Source organism: Engystomops pustulosus, chromosome 9 (assembly GCF_040894005.1).
Source record: "Engystomops pustulosus chromosome 9, aEngPut4.maternal, whole genome shotgun sequence".
NCBI classification, from domain to species: Eukaryota; Metazoa; Chordata; class Amphibia; order Anura; family Leptodactylidae; genus Engystomops; species Engystomops pustulosus.
In genome coordinates this window covers 41,689,651-41,709,144 of record NC_092419.1, presented here as the reverse complement: position 1 = coordinate 41,709,144, position 19,494 = coordinate 41,689,651, and the positions used below count along the sequence as shown (strand labels likewise).

The window sequence follows — 19,494 nt, the reverse complement described above, 5'->3', positions numbered from 1 at the left end:
TATGAGGATAATACATGTGGATCATACAGTCAGTATGAGTTTAAGGAACAAAAAAATAGGTTTTACAGGAGTTATTGTCCAGAAAGACAGATCTCATCAATGCCTATTAAATCACATCTCTATCATTTCATGCACAAGTTCTTTCCAAGAAGCTTAGTTTTAGGACTGTATAAAGGCAGCAAATGTCAGCAAAAAAAAAAAAAAAAAGGGCAGAGGAGGGCGGAGGTTCAACATTTTTCATAGAGCCCAGGGCACATGGCAGTCTTAATCTGTCAATGGAACATAGGGATAGGTATCTAAAATCCATGTGCCTTTTGCTTCTTTCCCATCTTCAACACCTGTTGGAAACGTGTCAGCTCACCTCCATATACACTCACCGGCCACTTTATTAGGTACACCTGTCCAACTGCTCATTAACACTTAATTTCTAATCAGCCAATCACATGGCGGCAACTCAGTGCATTTAGGCATGTAGACATGGTCAAGACAATCTCCTGCAGTTCAAACCGAGCATCAGTATGGAGAAGAAAGGTGATTTTAGTGCCTTTGAACGTGGCATGGTTGTTGGTGCCAGAAGGGCTGGTCTGAGTATTTCAGAAACTGCTGATCTACTGGGATTTTCACGCACAAACATCTCTAGGGTTTACAGAGAATGGTCCGAAAAAGAAAAAACATCCAGTGAGCGGCAGTTCTGTGGGCGGAAATACCTTGTTGATGCCAAAGGTCAGAGGAGAATGGGCAGACTGGTTCAAGCTGATAGAAAGGCAACAGTGACTCAAATCGCCACCCGTTACAACCAAGGTAGGCAGAAGAGCATCTCTGAAAGCACAGTATGTCGTACTTTGAGGCAGATGGGCTACAGCAGTAGAAGACCACACCGGGTGCAACTCCTTTCAGCTAAGAACAGGAAACTGAGGCTACAATTTGCACAAGCTCATCGAAATTGGACAGAAGAAGAGTGGAAAAACGTTGCCTGGTCAACGTTGGCGTCAACAACATGAAAGCATGGATCCATCCTGTCTTGTATCAATGGTTCAGGCTGGTGGTGGTGTGTAATGGTGTGGGGAATATTTTCTTGGCACTCTTTGGGCCCCTTGGTACCAATTGAGCATCGTTGCAATGCCACAGCCTACCTGAGTATTGTTGCTAACCATGTCCATCCCTTTATGACCACAATTTACCCAACATCTGATGGCTACTTTCAGCAGGATAATGCGCCATGTCATAAAGCTGGAATCATCTCAGACTGGTTTCTTGAACATGACAATGAGTTCACTGTACTCAAATGGCCTCCACAGTCACCAGATCTCAATCCAATAGAGCATCTTTGGGATGTGGTAGAAAGGGAGATTCGCAACATGGATGTGCAGCTGACAAATCTGCGGCAACTGTGTGATGCCATCATGTCAATATGGACCAAAATCTCTGAGGAATGCTTCCAACACCTTGTTGAATCTATGCCACGAAGAATTGAGGCAGTTCTGAAGGCAAAAGGGGGTCCAACCCGTTACTAGCATGGTGTACCTAATAAAGTGGCCGGTGAGTGTATATTGAGTATTCATTGAGCTAGGTAAGTAGTTTATGATGCATGGAGCTAGCATGCACCAATTTATGGTATCAAACATATGTATTCTTGACCCTTCTGGAGGGACTACTGGTAAATATTCACCCTTAGGATACATGTACACTGACATATGCTCACACGGCTACGACCGGGCGGGCATACGTCAGCCACAATGGATCAGAGGATGGGTGACCCCTCCCCTCTCCATAGCGTTCTATGGCGCACGGCCCATAACATGGAGAAAGATAGGACATGTTGTATCTTTTCCCTGTGTACGGAGCGATACGGTGCTGCAAATGTTCGTGCTGGTTTGTTGGTCTATGGGGGACGTATTTGTACGGCCGCAAAATGCATCCCCCTACGTTCATGTAAATGCGGCCTTAAAACAAACTCTTTTCTTGATTTCTGAATCTGGAATGGAAAGACATGGAATGCCGAGTATCCTGCTCGAACTTTTTTCAAGCTATTGGGGGCTTTATCAAGTTGCCTAAGAGAAAGAATGTGCTTAGTTGCCCATTCTTTCTTAGGCAGCTTGATAAATCTCCCCCATTGTCCCAAGTTCTCCAATACAACCAACCCTCGGCCTTAGTTACTTTGTTATTTCGATTACTGGACTAACCATTTGTAGGGTGAAACAATATAAAGTTGTATCGTAAAGATTCTTTAAAAAGAACAGTCGCCAGTAGTTCTGTTTTATACTTTCACCTTATTGAAGGTCTTGTTCATGTGTCTTTCCTTGATGGTATTATACTGTACTTCAAAAAATCAATAATTCATCATCCTGTGGAAAGGTTTTGTATAACAGTATGGATGTCTTACTTATACCAGACGTCTGTGTAAGGGTTTGCATGTGTATTTAGAATTCTACAGGGAAGAACATTTACCCAAAAGATACTAGAAAACTACTTCTATTTTTTGAGGAGGTATCTGGAGGACACATTTATTTTGTCTTTCTGTCAGAGTTACGCTTTAAGACACAACACAGTAGCCCAAGCAACATAACTAAGAAGCCATTAAAAGCTTTTTTTTTTTCTTACCCATGTGACCTCGAGGTTGACCTTTTAAGTAACCTTGCCATGTTTATCTTCCATTTATTCACATATTCTAATTAGCATGAAGTTCCAGGAATCGGTTATGTGTATCTTTATTGTATATACAAAAGATAATGAATATGAACACATATAGGTATAGATATAAATTCACATTCATTTACAGAGTGGAAATAGCACTGTCGACCTTTTGTGTACATAGGACACATTAAATCCAGTAATTATGTAGGATTAGAAAAAAAACATGGCTGCTTTTCCCCTCCAAAACAACGCTACATCTGTGAAATGGTTGTGTGTAGTATTACAGTTCAGTTCTGTTTAATTTAAAGGTTTGTGATACTGAGGATAGTCAGGACCACCCCCATGACTTTGTTAAGTGGGCAGCTCTGCAGTTCAGTTCCATTCACTTGTTGTTATTCCAGTTGTGGAATATATTGGCCGGTCCCTGTTAATGTGGTTCAGCTCCCGTGTAAGTGTCGTTTCAACACTACACAGAGGATGAACAAGCGCTTCCAATTCCATTCTCTATGTTGGTAGCCGAGGCAGCCAGAATCAACTGATCTGTAGGAGTCTCGAGTTTTGGACCTCAACCAATTTTATATTGATCACCTATGCTATGAATCACTAATCAATATCACTGACTTGGAAAATGATTGTAATGAAGATGAGTTGCAATACCTGAGATAGCTTTTCCCCCAAATGTTCTAATTTTGGTAAAATAAAACCAAGGGACTGGTCCGGTATGAAATAAACATCGGGACAAAAATATAAGCGTGGAAGACCTATAGTGAACCCAAAATCAGGCCTCCTCACTTTAATTCAAGGCTTGTTACTCAGCCTAGGAGTATTCATCAGAATATTCTCTACACATTACATTAGGGAAAGACCAAGCCGCTTTGTTTTAAGGTATAAAATATTCATGACTGGAGAATATAAATTGCCTGCGTAGCTCTATTGTACCTGAAGTGCCGTCATGTCCAAGTCTTCTGTGTTTTAATTATAGGGTACACATATAAATTACTATTAAATAATCTGAAAAGCCTTCCAGCTGACTGATTTACTTCTCTGTAATTTCTCAAGACATTGACCTCATTGGCAACTATTTACTTATATAAACCAGGACACAAATACTCATATTACAGAGGAGATTATGTATTCTATTGTATTGCTGGAAATATGTTATGTACATTAAAATCACAAGGCTTTCTGCTTGAAAACTTGACTTTCGTGCTAGATAAAAATGTGTAAAATTTTTTGTTTAGATTTTTGTTTAGTAGATTTAAGAGTATAAATCATGGACATGCCTTGCATCTATGGTGTAAGCACATTTAAAGAAGACCTATCACCAAAATTTTACTCCTCAAACCAGTAATCCCTGCTGTTAAAAGTCCTCCCCAGATCACCTAAAAGTATTTGCCACTGAGGCACTGTACCTTAATTACAGCAGTTTTTGCAAATGAGTACACAAAGAGTCATACTCCAAATAGAAGAGTCATGTTTCTCCAGGTTGCCAGTGAACCCCGCCCTCCTCCTATTGATTGAAAGCTGTGTCTCTTCATATCTCGGCCTAAGCAAGCAGGAAGTCCTCTCCCTGTCCACTTCCTGTCTTTACCATAATGCTGTTCCTCTCACTGCGTGGTATATGTAGCAGTGAACATTATGTGGGAAACTGCAGATCTTCTCACTTCTCAAGACACATTGGTTGGGTAAGAAAGGGTGAGGTGAGTAAGGTTTATTGTACCAGTTCTTGATGACAAATTGCATTTAAGAATTAGAGAAATTCAAATCCCCAACTCTTCACTGTAAAAGCTTTCACCCATGTGTTATGTTCTAACTTTATTCAACAGAAAGGGCTAAACCCAAAGCCTGGGAAACCGTGGTGGAAAATATTCCTGCCTGGATAGCAAGGTGTTCCAGAAGGAGACGTGCAAAACGTGTACATGAGCAGCAGGTGGTGGGGAGGATGGATAGGCAGGGGCGGATCAAAACTGCCATGGGCCTTGAGCTGTATGAATATTATTGCCCCTACAAGTTTGGGATTCACTTCCACCATATGGTACTAGAATCGAGCTTCTTCCTGCATTCAATCTGCAATTTCAGGACCTTCCAAAGAGGCTTCAAAGGTCCTGAAATGGTTCTTGTGTGCATGTGTATTGAAAGCAGGAACAGATATATGAGGATTTAATGGGTGAAGCTCCTTTTCAGTATAAAGGGTATCAGGGTAGTTTGGATGGACACGGGCCCCCTTAGGAGGCTTGGGCCCCGGGCTACCACCCAAACCACAAATTTTATAATCCACTATTGTATATAGGACCCTTATGTCATCATAAAGCACAATCCTTCTTTCTCTCAACTAAACTTGTTAGCCATTAAATTCATTAGGTCAGGTGATTACACATAACATACTAGAATGTAGGAATCTGCTTTAGGATATGTACAATGTTATGTCCACCCGTACGAACGTTACAGAAACAGAAGGCAACTTGTGTATCAAAGGGATAGATGCAACAGACTAAGGACAACAGGATAAATTTGGGATTGGATGTTACCTGGATGCACATTAGAAGTATTCTGTATATGTCCCTAGAAACCTAATGCTAGAAACCTTTACATATCTATCTATGAAATGTCTATATAGGTAATGGTCCTTTTGTATGGGGAAAAGAGACCTTACAACCGCTTTGTATTTGTGGACTAATATTATTTGACAGAAACTGTAAATAATGTAAAACTTCAACAAATAATTTTCCAAAAAGTTTATTTAATGCATCTTTTGGCGATTTTGATCCTATTTAGATTGAAGGGGTATTCCTTCTATTTCAGTAAGTAATGGATATTGTTTAAAAAAATGAAAAGTTATATACATTTCCAATATACTATCTGGATCTCTGCTTGCTGTCATTCTATAGCTTGCTTCATTGTTCACTTCATGTGGACAGAAAGGTGGCACACAGGTGCACGGTTCGTTATAATACATGGCTCTAATTGCTTCCTAAGATACTAACGAATTGGGAACCTGTATGACCATAGTCAGATTTCTATCCACTGGAAGTAAACATAGAAGCTTTCTATAGAATGACAGCAAGCAGAGATCTACAAAATTAGCATTTCACCGTACAAACAATAACATAAATTTGCCGAAGTGGGAATACCACTTTAAGATTACAATGAAATCTCTTCATTTTGTAATAGATGTATATGTAAGTTCTCCTCCCGACAATGGTTGAGAATCGTGAAAAGATCATAAACAACTGCTTAAGAACACACTTTGTATCCTGGCGTTTCTCAATGTTTCCCTTAGCTGTAATAATATTGGATCTGGAAATGTGGGAGATGAAAAAGGACAGAACAATAACAACAGCTGCAATCCAATTAGATGCGACTCCCTTCACAGTGTCCAGAGAAGTCAACCTAAATCAGCTTGGTGCCGGTCTTCCTTCAGCCGTCTGGTGCCTGCCCAGGACTCAGGAAAGGGGCCGTCTGCCCACTTCATCTCCGCAGCCAAGCAGACCCTTCCCAGTCACTGCTTCCAGGGAAAAGAGGACTTGGCTGGAGATATTCATCAGAGCACCACAGCCTTTTAGTAGTCTGGCTGGGCGTCTTTTTTCACCAGTCCCTCTACCACCTTTAAGAGAACGGGTTAACCGGGTTGTGAATGTTTTTCCCTGTGTTCTTATAAACAACCTCCATACAGAGATTTTACTTTCCTTCCAAGTTTCTGGGAATCTTGTTTATTTAGAACAAGTTTAATTAGGAAGTAATGCCTTATTAGGACTGCCGAAAAGACAAGCAAATCGCTTGTTATGATTCGAGGGGGTTTACATTACTCCATTAATATGGCTGAAGTAATGAGTACATGGAGTCATAGGGATCCCTCATCTTACCTTAAGAGGGTCACAAATCTGAATGAGTGCAAAAAGGATTAAACTTAAGTGATACATGTAATACTAAATTACTTTGTAGTTTACAGCCCAACTTTATTAAATAAAATAACTAAAAAAAACACCCCCTAACCAACCTAAACCCTCACCCTCAAAGTTGTTGTCGTTTACATTGTCTCATTATATTTAGAGTAATACTTATCTGATACAATGTTAGGCTATATTCACACTGCCGTTGCCCGCCGTACCGTAGCACGGCAGGCACACGGCGGCGCGCGTGGAGGAGTTGAGCGCAGCTCACCCCTGCCCCTCTTCATAGGGATATATGGCGCACGGCGCCGTATGCCGTGAAAATATAGGACATGTCCTATCTTTTCACAGGGTATGGAGCGGTACGGTACGTGTGCTGCACCGTACCGCTCCCGTAGGGCGCTGTGTGGCCATTGCTGTCTATGGGGGACGTATATCGGCCGTATATACGGCGGCCATATATAAATCCCCCATGCGGCAGTGTGAATGTAGCCTTACACATATAAAACCACCGCAGGCAAACATTATACATATACTTTAAATGTGTATTCCCATCATAAATTGAAAAAAATCCACTCAGCCAATAACTGGCCACAGTGGTGACCTGCCTTAAAGGGGTTGTACTATTTTTTGTTATGTCCTATTCACAGGATAGGGAATAACAATGTGATTGGTGGGGATCCCCAATCGATAACCAGAAAGACCAACTCGAGTTCACAAGAAATGAGGTCCCGTTCTCACTAACTGAATGATGCAGCAGTTGGAGCAGACATTTTGCCGCTCATTTAAATACTGTGGGAAGCACAGGGGACATTTACATAAAGTGTCGGTATCTGCACTGGATTGATTACCGACCTGCTCTCAGATAGGAGGTACATATTTAAAGGGGTTGTCCACTTTCAGCAAATAATTGAAATGGTTTGTGTAATGAAAAGTTATACAATTTCCAATATACTTTCTGTATCAATTCCTCACTGTTTTCTAGATCTCTGCTTGCTTTCCTGCTATAGAAAGCTTCTATGTTTACTTACAGTGGATAGAAATCTGACCATGGTCACACAGGTGCACAGCTCATTAGAACTCACAGCTCTGATTACTCTCTGTGATACTAACAAGCTGTGCACCTGTGTGACCATGGTCAGATTTCTATCCACTGCAAGTAAACATAGAAGCTTTCTATAGAATGGCAGCAAGCAGAGATCTTGAAAACTGGGAGAAATTGCTACAGAAAATATATCGAAAAATTGTATAACTTTTCCTTACACAAACCAATCCAATTATTTACTGAAAGTGGACAACCCCTTTAATATTATGGAACTGTACAGATATATTTCAGGCGCTGAGACCATTTTCTGTCCCTTAAAAGCTTCTTAAATGTGTCTAACAGCCAGAGAACAAGCTGAGCACCCTGCCCTGGAGCCCAGCAATGGCCGTTGCGTCAATGCATCGTGGTTGACTTTGTCCGATAGCCTGTCCTGTCTGAATTGGATGCCAGAAAGACAGGCAGCAGACATCCTAATGTGGTGAGTTTTTCCAGGTACACTAGTATAAGCTGAGTGCAGTAGCATGGTTTTGTGTCCCTGCTAAACCAAATTTCTTTTGGTTTACTTTCCGCCAGTCTACAGCGCCCAAAAATGGCTACGACACATATTAATTTTGTCAGAGTTTCCACTCAGCCAAAGCCAGGCCCCTTTTTCGGAGCAGACGAAAAAAAATGAGAACCTACATTAAGAGCACCACAAAATTGGCAAAAACACCATAGTAAATGCCCCCACTGTGTTTACACCAGGCTATGAAAGTACTGAAGTTAGTTAGACCGAATGATAGGTAATTTCCGGCACTCTTGAAGTATTGACCCAGGTTCAGGATCCCAGTCCATGTGAACTGTATGGGGGTGCGATCTCATGGGTTTCCCAGCATTTGGACCCCCCGCCGATCAGATTCTATTATCACCTATCATATGGATAATAATCAAACTTGGTACAATCCATTTAATCAGATGAGCTATTGTTTGTTTTATGTCGAGATAGGACTAGACAGAGACTGGGAGCTAGGAGGATTGGTGGGATGTCACTTTTCTTTTTTTAACCGACCGGTACTTTGGGCTGTTTAACAAAGAAATACATAAAAAAAATTTTTCTTAGTTTGTAAAATTTTTTAAGTATAATCTCATCTGTGCTTAGTATCCGCAGCAGAAATAGCCGCATAAATTCTTTAAGCAAAGTAGCGGTGCAGGTAAATTAGCGAATATACGGTAGCGTTTGATAACATTGTAATATGTGTGTTCATACTTTATCTTAAGTACTGGGAAATGTTTCAAGACTTATTCTGAATACTAATTCAACAGTGGACACATTTCAAAGGCATTAATTCATTTCAATAATAATTGAGGTGTCAAAGTGTTTTCTTTTGCTTTCTATGAGTTCCTGTACAGAAATGAATTATTACACATTTTTCATTCTCCTATAGGGCAGACTATAGACTGAAAGCTGCTGGCTAAAAAGAGAATGGTCTTATTTTCTGTGGTCGGCAGCCGTATTGTGTTAGTCTGAGTTAACTAAACTGGAAAAGGCTATTGTAGTAGACTTAGAACATCCTAAGGTTTTTTTGAGTTAATTTTTTTTTTTAGTCCCGGCATCTGATAACCCACCCCCAGGTATCTCATATGGAAGACCTACAGTTAAATTTTACCAAAGTACTGAAAATTTTGAAGCATATTGGTAATCACCTTCACTAGTCACAATGCAATAGTGTGACATTACCATTTTACTCGATCGGTGGCGTCTGACTGTTGTGGTAGTCACACAGTCATAACCTGCCTCTTCAAGATTTCTCTCCTATAGAAAGCAAATAATGAAAATAAAATAATTTCGGAATATTTTCATATTAACTCTAAAATATCCTTTTTTTTCAATCTAATGGGCACGGATGCCAGCAGTCCTTGCCAGCCTTCCTTTCATCCTTTTATTGAGATGGGGTATGAGTGGCGCCAAAGGGGTCTGGCACTCACCCTTCCTCCTGGAGGGCAGTTTTCAGCTGCCAGTTGTCTATAGTCTATTGGCAACAAGTTGACTCCTCATAATGCTGATAAAACAATGTGCACATACAAACATTTTTTATGAATTATTAGACACTATGTAAAAAAGACAAAATATGAACATGAACATGACCAAGAATACATGGAAGAACGGTGGACATATGCTTGACAACACTGTAAAACCCATAGAGAAATTATTGTGGTAGGAGTACAATACAACATGTCATCTATCTCATATATTGCAGAAAATTGCTAGGTGTACAATTATGGACTAATATAGACTTTTATACAATTCTGGATACCAACTCCATGACAACACACGAGGAGTAGTTAGTTCTCGCTTTGCAAGAAGGAATTTTATCCATCACTGGATGTCACTGCTGGTATCAAATACACCACTGGTTGTCACTGCTGGTATCTGATACATCCGTAGCTGTCACTGCTGGTATCTAATACACCACTGGATGTCACTGCTAGTATCAAATACACCACTGGTTGTCACTGCTGGTATATAATACACCACTGGTTGTCACTGCTAGTATCAAATACACCACTGGTTGTCACTGCTGGTATCAAATACACCACTGGTTGTCACTGCTGGTATCAAATACACCACTGGTTGTCTCTGCTGGTATCTGATACATCACTGGTTGTCACTGCTGGTATCAAATACACCACTGGTTGTCACTGCTGGTATATAAAACACCACTGGTTGTCACTGCTGGTATATAATACACCACTGGTTGTCACTGCTGGTATCAAATACACCACTGGTTGTCACTGCTGGAATATAATACACCACTGGTTGTCACTGCTAGTATCAAATACACCACTGGTTGTCACTGCTGGTATCAAATACACCACTGGTTGTCACTGCTGGTATCAAATACACCACTGGTTGTCTCTGCTGGTATCTGATACATCACTGCTTGTCACTGCTGGTATCAAATACACCACTGGTTGTCACTGCTGGTATATAATACACCACTGGTTGTCACTGCTGGTATATAATACACCACTGGTTGTCACTGCTGGTATCAAATACACCACTGGTTGTCACTGCTGGTATCAAATACACCACTGGTTGTCACTGCTGGTATATAATACACCACTGGTTGTCACTGCTGGTATATAATACACCACTGGTTGTCACTGCTGGTATATAATACACCACTGGTTGTCTCTGCTGGTATCTGATACATCACAAGCTGTCACTGCTAGTATCTAATACATCACTGGTTGTCACTGCAGGCATCTAATACACCAAATTATTGGTTGTCAGTCACTGTTGACATCTGATACACCATTGGTTGTCAATGCTAGAATCTAATACACCAGTGGATTTCAATGTGAGATATGATACACTACTGGTTGTCACTGCTAGGATCAGATGCACTACTTGTTTTCTCTGCTGAGATCTGATGCACCACTAGCCGCCGTTGCTGGGATCAGATATACTATTAGTTGTCACTGCTGAGATCTGAAACCCCACAGTTGCAAAATGCTGAGATCGTATGAAATAATCACTACAAGTCTTTATCTATGTTACTTTGTATTCACATTACAAACAATTTAAGGCCCTCATGGCTGAGGTTTATGGAGTAACAAGAAATAATTTGGGATCCATACCCAGTACCTATGATTTAAGGCAGAAGGGGACAGATTTATATGGGTATCCCCTTGTTTGGTGGATATAGTTGATCTTGATATGTCAGCTCTCCGCTCCTGGCTTTCTAGTATGACCTTTGCAGGATGTATAAATAAAGACAATATCTGCAGTACTGAGAAATATGACGGGTAATGTAACATGACCTCTCTGTCTATTGTATTTGCAGAGTCTGATTTAAGAGTCTTTACTTTATGAAACAGGAGATATCATTTATACAAGATCTAGGAGGGAAATGATTTAATTCATAATGTACAAGGTAGTTCCTGCCATGGTGGACTGAGCATAATAAAAGTAGTGCACTACCACATCACTCCTGCGGGAGGTGCTGCAAATACAATGAGCAGTCAACGGAATCTACATATCTGGGGGCTATAGATACAGAATTCAGGGATGACTTCATTACCTAGCAGATTAGATAACCCCTTTTATTATTGTGGAAGGCAATGAAGAATCCCTATGGAGCAGTCCTTGTTCCTTTCTTTTTTTATTCCAGTACATTTAGAACTACGATAGTGACTTAACCTTTCAGTCTATACATAAGCAAATTCAATTTAGGCAAACTATCTTTCCTTTAGCAACCCTGTAGAGTTATGCAAATAAGGCAACTTACATAGTATTTTGTGTAGCTTCAGTTCCTATAGAGTTTAGCCATTGGCTTTGGATCTACACGTTACATTTGTATGTTCAGTCTGTGGATAAACTCTAGAAGTTGCTGCATGTGACTTGTCACAGCTATAGATATAGATAGAAGGTATTTGTAAATGGGTTGAGGACAACCAAATTCCTATAGGCTGCTGTTGTGTATTTTTGCACAAAAACAAGTCCCAATGTTCCAGTCAATGGAAATATCATGCAGGTCTTGGAAAGACTTTCAGATGGTTTGGGACCACTAAACAACCAGCATGGCTTTATATAGCTGGGGTGTAGGGTCCCAAACAATTCAACCTACCTAAAATATTGATTTGATTGAAGACAAATACAGGTGGAAAATAGTGGTTGGTTCAAGGAGATGGGTTGGCACATGTGCAGTGCACCTGGTATAGTCAAGGGCAGTATAACCCACTTCACCACACAATGGAAGACGGCCCAGTGACGTGAGGTGTAGTGCCCTTTACAACAACAGGCTACAGACCAATCTCATTGGCATGAACGGCATGAAGAATTTTTAGTGGTTCCAAAATTACAAATTGTCTTTAAATATATTGCAATTGTTAGTATATGTAGTACTGTCAATGGGTAACAGGGTTGGATAAAGGAACACTTCAGTCACATCCGATTCATCGTACCTTTTGCAGGGCCTGAAGGGAGGAGCAGTACACAATGAAAATGAGCCGTGCTCCTACCTTCAGGCCCTGCACCATGCATTATTAGCTTTAGTGTTCCTTTAATGTAGTTGTTGCTGGAATCCTTACTTAGTGACACATGTGGGAGCAGAATGGAGCCTAAAGGATAGTGAATTGGTGCCAGTAGTTGTGAATCTGCAGGAATTGTCCTAAATTTTATCTAAAGATCTTAAAAAAATCTACAAACCCCACCCAAATTTCTGGCTACAGATTGTACAACTATAAAGTTAATGTTTGTATATGGGGATAATTGTGGAATAATTATTAGATTACATGTGGTTAATTACACTTTATATCCGGAAGCATGTAGCAGGTATCTTCTATGGTGTGGCCGGCACAGTGTGGGGGAGTACATTTGGTATGCCATGTATATGGGGGAATGCGGTATTAGCTCCTTGTACTTGGCCTCTGTTGAGGAGGTTCCTAGTAAGGAAGAGCGTGATTCTTTCATCTGTCTAAAAATGAAGGTATGCTAGTAATCAGTTTTTGTACAAATAAATGTAGATGGTGAACTTCTTTGAATCTAAGCTTTTCACTCCATGGTTTATATAAAGCAGCAAACGAAACACAACGTCTATCTGTCAGCACCTGACATATCACTTCCTGTTTACAGCGCGGTCTGTTTCCATGCTCAGGCAATGAGAGTTTATCCAAAATCTGCCAGTGCACTTTATATAGAAGCAGCTATGTACAGTATGATCATATACATAAAAGAGATTTGTGTCTATTTGGATCTATGTAAACAGAATGATTATAGGCATCTGCTCGAGCCAGCGGTACACTTTCCATTAAAAACATACCTGCCCCATGACTAGCTAGGCTTTGTATATGTAATAGTGTCTCCAATGTAGTCCATATATTTCTGTATCAAATTATTATCCCCTTTTGATTGATACTATATTATAAAAATGCAATAGATATTAAAAATTGAGGTCCATAAATGCAACAGACCTTTTTGGTGGCACGTGGAGTCTTATTGTATGTACCTGTAGACCGTTAACCTTCAAAAATAAGGCTTATACTATAGTATTTTTCTGGATTAGTAGTACTAGTACATGTTCTGGATAACCTAAGAGAAAAATCTTCAGCTCTTGCTTCAAATGTTCTTAACTTTTATTGAGACATTTCATTGGACAATACACAGCCAACAGCTTCTGTATAATCTCTGCATGACCATGGATGATGGATCCACGCCAAAGACTTTAGCTCGTCATTTCAAGCTATGATAGAAATTTAGTTTAGGAGAGAGGATTTAGAAGTATCAGATTTTACTAGTATTGTACAGAAGAGAAGTAGGTTTCACCAATTTAACAATTTGAAGGCAAAGATACATACGAGGAGATGCACAACTGCTACTAGAGGAGCAAGACTTCAACTCATTCACTATGCATCAGGCCCGGCTTTAAGATAACGGTCCAATGCTTCTCAGCATTACATGTTCTATAGATTATATAGTAGTTTCTAGTAGTTATAAGTAGTACTCAATCATATTTCTCAACCTGGCTGAAAACCCACGTCATGTACGGCCACCTTAAGAATAAGCCTTCTCGTAGTCAAAAAGACAGCTCAGTAGGGAAAGGATCTCCCGCAGATTCCTGCTGAAGCTTTAAGTAGGTCTACACATCTCAGATTATGCACTTCAAAAACGTCAAAAGCTGCTTTCTTACTAGAAGAAGCTTAACAAGGTTTGAAGCACATATCTTCCAGAGAATGCTAATTGCTGAGCAAACCTTTTCGCTGTTTTGCAGTACATTGTTGGAGTCAATCAAGGTTGTTGTACTCATGGTATAAGATGTTATCTCTCACTCAAATCTAATCCACTTTCCTTGTGTACGTATGTTCTATAGTTTATTTAGCAATATTTAACCTTGTCGCTGACAGCCTCGTACTTCGGTATTTGGTAACTCGTCATCCTTTCGGATCTTTTTTCAATGGAAGTGAATTCAAATAACTGTTTTGTTTAATTTCTTAAGCAATAACATGTATTTTCATGTATTTTAACATGTATGTTAAAAGGGTTGGTCTTAAATACATAATAGATATGTAGGTTCAACTTCTGAGACCACCGACTTCCTTCCCAGGACAGGTTTAATGGAGAGTTGGTTGCATATGCCCAACCATTTCTTCAAGTCGATGGGAGCAACCAACACAGCTGAATAATTGGTTTGTGTTGGGTGAGTTGAAGCGCACCTCCTAAAACCCAGGCTCCTCCCTCCACCTCGAGCTGTACCATTGGGACACCCTGAGGCTAGAGGAATGAACTGCACTGAATCTTCTCTACTCTAATACAGAAAGTGGCAGTGGTGGGTTATGCATCTATCATGTATTTATGTGTCTTCAGGAGAAGTCAGGAATACTTTAGGTTTTTTTCCCAAAATCGTGGTTGGTGACGATTCACCTTTGGAGACCAATACTGAATTTCTTGAGCAATGCAACCCTCCTTCCACCTAGCCCTCCCATATATATATATATATTAATACATTAATAACTAGCTGTTTATTACCGGTTGGGGTGTTCCTTGTTTAATCACCGCTGTCAAATTCAGTGTTTAATGTCATGTCAGTGGTAACACCCAGTTGTCAAATAATTTATACACCAATGGCTAATTATAGAGGAGCATCACAACATGGGATGGTATAGAATGATTCTTTCATAGGGAATAAAAAGACAAACTAAAGCTGCCATGTCCGGAAAGGAGGCAGGTTCTCTTTAAGAAATCCTAGACTCACATACAAATCTTATACTTCATGTCAACATATTGTAGATATAATAATCAGCTCAATTACTTGTCCCAGCCAGGGAGCCAGAAAGATAGAAATTCTTTTTATCTGAGCGTGTATTAGCCGTATAACTGTTAGATTATCCATCTCGCCCCTTGCATAGTTGTCCTCTGCAGAGGAAAATAACATTACCGTTAGACAAATTATTATTTTCTACTCAGCTCATTTTAGATATGAATAGAGTATTTTAGCAGGCGTCTGATATTACTACAGCTGTGAACACTAGTAATATATTACACAAACTATGCCCTTTAATTGCCTAGCATTCCTCCCACAGTTTCTTGATGGTGGCACACTAAAGATGTATTGACATTCAGGATTACTTATGTGTGCCAAGCAGCGGTAATGATTAATAGCTTCTCAGACCACAAGAAATAGATGTAAGATTAAAGACTGGGATATGAAGCAGATATTAGGTTTGCAGTCCCAAATCCATCTACACTTTAAGAACAGGAATCCACTAGGGAAAGCCCACACTGTGGCCTGAGGGATTCTGGGTAAGCTTTCTTCATCTGACAGCACTGTAGTACAGATGTCTTTTCCATTGTCCCTACATTAGCATCTGGCACTGGTAAGAAAACATTAAGCTTTGATATTTATGTTAAAAAAGTTGTGTGAGAAAATAATAATGGCTTTATGATTCCCTTTTTACATTTCATCGAGCCAACAGAGAACCTCATACTGATGAGCCCCATAAGGTTGAAACAGTCCTCTGATATTTCTGACAAGTTCTTTCATGTGATCAACATTAATAGGAGACAATTCGACAGTGTAGAATGGAAGGTATTAATGCAAATTGGCTCAATGCATAACAAAACAACCATATAAAGTAATAGAGGGACATTTATCAGTGCTTCTATGGAAGTTTTCTGGAGTAGAAGCACTGAAACAAATTGTGATTATTCTTGAAACTATGTTACCTCCACATGCCATATTGGCATGTAGGGGGCCTGAAGGGACGTGGCTGGCGGCAGAGTGGGCTGACACTCACAGGTTTTTTTTGCAGAACTACGGCAGCTTGGGCCTGGTGTAGTTTTGCCTGGTGGTGAGGCTGCCTGACCAATACATCTAGAGGTCTATGCCTCTTGATATATTCACTGGGACAGAAGGGAGTGTGGCCTTTACCACACATCATTTTATTTTTGGAACCTAAGTCTTATCCTAGAGATTCCATTTCTCCAATAGTGTGCCCATGTCTCTGGTGGAATCCATCACTAATTGTGAACCTCGGGAATCATTAACGTTGTAAAATTTATTAAACAAAAAAATATTTTTTAAACAAATCTTTTTAACGTGACATCAACCAAATAGTCATAATAATAAACCATTAGAATCGAGAATTGAAATTAAGGCAACAACATAAGCCAAAACCTGTATCATAGGAGAAAGCTTGCAATCAGGTAGTGGCCTAGGAGACCTTTCTAGCAACACCAACGTAACCATCTGGCAAAAACCCTGACCATTGATAGGGCTGACGGCATCTGGAAGAACATATGGCCTCTACTAAAAATATTCCCTAGTCCTGGCAATGTCATAGTTTTTGCCTTGTTTTTGATCTTGTTACCTACTATGATGTATTGATGTTGCAGTATTGGAGGGTATAACCATAGTCGTCAAAGAGGTTTGACAAGGGCAAAGAGGACTGGCTCTTTGGCACAAAGAAGAAACCAGAAATAATCCTCAGTGTGAAGTCTTCCATAATCGCCAATTGCTCAGGCAACCAGACACCACCCCTGGGAGGAAGCAGCTGAAACAGGTGTAATTAGTAGCATTGGTGCTTAGTGGGGCTTGTGTTTTCATGAAATACATGTCACACCATATCTATTCCTTCATAGCCACCCGCATGTCATTCCCTAAATCTGGAATTTAATTATCCTATAAATCTGGCACTAGTTTTTACATTTGGACTAAAAAAATATAAGTAAAAAATGTAGTAGATTCATTTGTTGTTTTTCTAAACTTTTTTAAAGTCTCTCCAATAATCCAGAAAATCTGATGATCTGGCTCCCATCAAGCACTATTGATTCCACATTTAAATCATTTTATTGTATATATAGCTTCTAGTGTTATTTTGGGATTTTGCTTGCTGCATCTTCCAGGACGAGCACTGTTTAATCATCTTCATTTCAGTCATGCACATTTTCTTAGCAGCTGCTTTTCATACTTGATGGAAATTAAATCATTTTGTGCACTTGATTAAAAAAACATTTACAAATGCTTGATAAAAGCTGTGGCCAATTGTATTTCCTCGTGGTATTTTTTATTTTGATGATGCATTTAAAGACTAAAAACTTTAATTCTAAGTTTATTCGGGTCAAACCTGTTGATGAACAGATTGAGATAAAAGTAAGGTGCCATTAAAAATGGTAAAAAAGTATGGGTTATGTTAAACATTAGACTACTATTACATTTTTAGCTCGAAACTTGAAATTTTAATACTACATCTTAGAAGTCCAACAACTTCCCAGTCAACTTCCATTATTGTTTGGCCTTCTGTTAATTCCTTTAGTTATTTTGAGCCCAAATCGTTGTTGATGGTGATGTCACAGGTGAGCTCCGTTTTGATGACAGAGGTCAGCAGTGATGGGGTCTGCACAACCTGGGGTCCATAAAAACAGAAAATATTCCATCCTTAAAAAATCCTGTTTTGTACAGTCTACATATGTTCAGGGGATCCCAAATCTGTGGAGTGGTCATATGTTTGACTAGTTTCAGAATACTGTTCTTGGGAGGATCCCTGACGGATTCATTTTTTTTTCATCCAGTTTTTCCTGCTGGATGAGACTAAGGCCTCAGGCACATGACTGTTATGGGGGTCGTGATCTGGCCTCTAAATTAGCTACTGCACCCGATCGTGGTGCAGTGAGCATACTGCACTGTGACTGGGCCGCCCACCCGGCTTTCTATGGAGAGTGGAGGAGCGCTAATGCCTCTTCTATTCTTTATCAGGCCGTGTGCTCGCCCAGGTTACAGGTTTGTGTGCATGAAGCAATATACTGAGCAGATGGAGGCATTCATTTTTACTTCCGTCTGTTGACACTTTTTTTGTGTAGGTCGGAAGCATTCCCGGTGTATATGCTAATAAAAGAAATATGAAGCTACCTTAACTGGTTCTATAAAAATGTATATAAGTAAAGAATATACAAAGGCTACATGCATACTGGGGCCGGAACCTGGGCATAGCACACTGCTGGGTGTAGAAGAGGTGGGGGACACTCCTCGCTCCCCCCCCCCCTCTCTATAGAAAACTGAGCACCCAGCTCAGTCACGGTGCAGAGAGATACTCACATCACTGTTACCGAGTGCCATAGAATAGACCTCTATGGGGACTCAGATCTGGCCGCAAATTGTGCAGCCAGATCATGGTCATGTGAATGTAGCCTGAGAATATACATAAAAATTGCACGCCCCTCTTTAGGGCATGTAATGCTCTAGTGAGTAAGTTTCTCTTGTAGGTGGGTGCATTACTGAGATTATGAATATATGAAGGTCTCTAGGAGTCTTTTCTAGAAATACAACAAGTACCTAAAAGGCTGTTCTTGTGGGTTTATGTCACAACAGCTGTGCCTTTCCCTTTGCTCCGCTGTTTGCTACAAGGATCAAATTTCAGGTCTTTGTGTTCCTACTCCAACTGGCAGCTATCCACATTCTTTCTCAGTACACAAGCTGCACCTCTTTCCATTATATGGGAAAAAACTGCTGCAGCTTTAGCTCCAGTCTTGAATTGCCCTCTCTAGATCGCTTTATTACAAATAATGAAGCATTTCATATAATTATGCAGTTTAATCAAGAAGATCAGATATTACTACGAGGTTAAGGAATAGCTAGATGATCTAGATAACCAGGGGCTTGAGGCACCGAGCAGATCTAACAATCTCCAGATAAGTAAACTGAAGGTCAAAGTTTTTGTATCATCATTAGAGCAGTGGAGAGGTATGAAGTCGTCCAATTACAATAAAGGACCTTACTGTACTTCCTTAACACTATGTTTTCTACATAGGTATGGATAAACACACTTGTTTACTTTGGCTGCATGTTAGGTAGAAAGTAGAAAGGTAGAAATTCCATTAAAATAGTATTTTTTTGTACAGATAGGCGAATACTAGTAGATGGGCAGGGGTCTGACACTTGGCATCTTCAC

The 19,494-nt window shown here is 40.0% G+C and overlaps 1 protein-coding gene across 1 annotated transcript in view; it reads right to left on the bottom strand.

The window, feature by feature from the left end:
* The window catches only part of MAMLD1 (mastermind like domain containing 1), a 136,763-nt gene that overhangs the window by 29,660 nt on the left and 87,609 nt on the right, over positions 1-19,494 (bottom strand). The window lies entirely within an intron of this gene.